The following is a 1,072-nucleotide window of genomic DNA, read 5'->3' on the forward strand; positions in this document are numbered from 1 at the left end:
ATGTCAGGCTTAATAATGTAGTGGAGCAAGGCCCTAGAAAGAAGGATTGACATGGTGAATAAAAAAATGGGCTCAAACAAAATAACCATTGTGAAGATGTTGTAGGACTGGGTAGTGTTTTGTTCTATTGTACATAAGGTTGCTATGAATTGGAACTGACTGGACAGTACCTACCAAGAATAATCGTTTGTAGTAAATGTCTTTATTATTATTTGACTCTTGTACGATTACTTTATTATCTCCTAATTGCAATATCAACAACACCTTCATGTGCCATCATAAAAAAAGCCAAAGACCTAATATTTCCAAAATGTTCATCAGTCATTTCCAATCTGCATTTCAACCCCTCTGAGGCACAAATTCTGAATCAAAGGTTTGAATCAGAGCAGAACATGGCAGCCACCTTCACTGTTTCACAGAAGTTGTGGATAGCGGGGCGCTGCTGGCGGGTGGAGCCCTGACGCTGGGACGTTGGAGTGGGCAGGGGCCGCCCCTCCCTGGCCAGGCTGCAGAAAGTTTGCAGGACCCGGGATGAACTTGAACGCACAGATGCCCGCCACTGCCCTCAGCATGGCCAGAAGTGTCCATTCTTCGACCAGCATGGCAACGTCCTCGCAGTCCCGCCAGCTGCTGAGTGACTGCAGGCCACCGTCCCTCGGGTACACCCGGGGCACAGGGAACAGTCAGGTACCGCCGAGCTGCTGGCCATCCTGGAAGAGCTGGGGAAGGAGATCAGACCCACCAACGCGGGGAGCAAAAGTGCCATGGAGAGGCTGAAGCGAGGCATCATTCACGCCCGATGACTAGTCCGAGAGGGCTTGGCCGAGACGGAGCGAAATGCCAGGTTCTAGGGCCCGGGGCGTCTTCAGGGTGTTCCATCTTCTCCCAAGATGAGAAGTGACGGCGAGTCGCCCCTATTTCCTTTGTTTTCAAAGTACTGACTCTTTCTGTCCCTTCCACTCCCCATTTACCTGCCGTAGTTCACTAGATTGTGAACCTGCCCTCTCCTGAGTTGAAGGTAGACTTCTCAGTGGGTTAGGACTCCCAAGTTGTTTGCATCTTTGTATGTATT

The 1,072-nt window shown here is 50.1% G+C and overlaps 1 pseudogene; it reads left to right on the forward strand.

The window, feature by feature from the left end:
- Window positions 1–531: 531 nt before the first annotated feature.
- LOC101647017 lies at window positions 532–851 on the forward strand (annotated as a pseudogene).
- The last annotated feature ends 221 nt before the right edge of the window (window positions 852–1,072 follow it).

The sequence above is a fragment of the Echinops telfairi genome, unplaced genomic scaffold, assembly GCF_000313985.2.
Source record: "Echinops telfairi isolate 266 unplaced genomic scaffold, ASM31398v2 ScPeMD7_7401;HRSCAF=8416, whole genome shotgun sequence".
Taxonomy (NCBI): domain Eukaryota; kingdom Metazoa; phylum Chordata; class Mammalia; order Afrosoricida; family Tenrecidae; genus Echinops; species Echinops telfairi.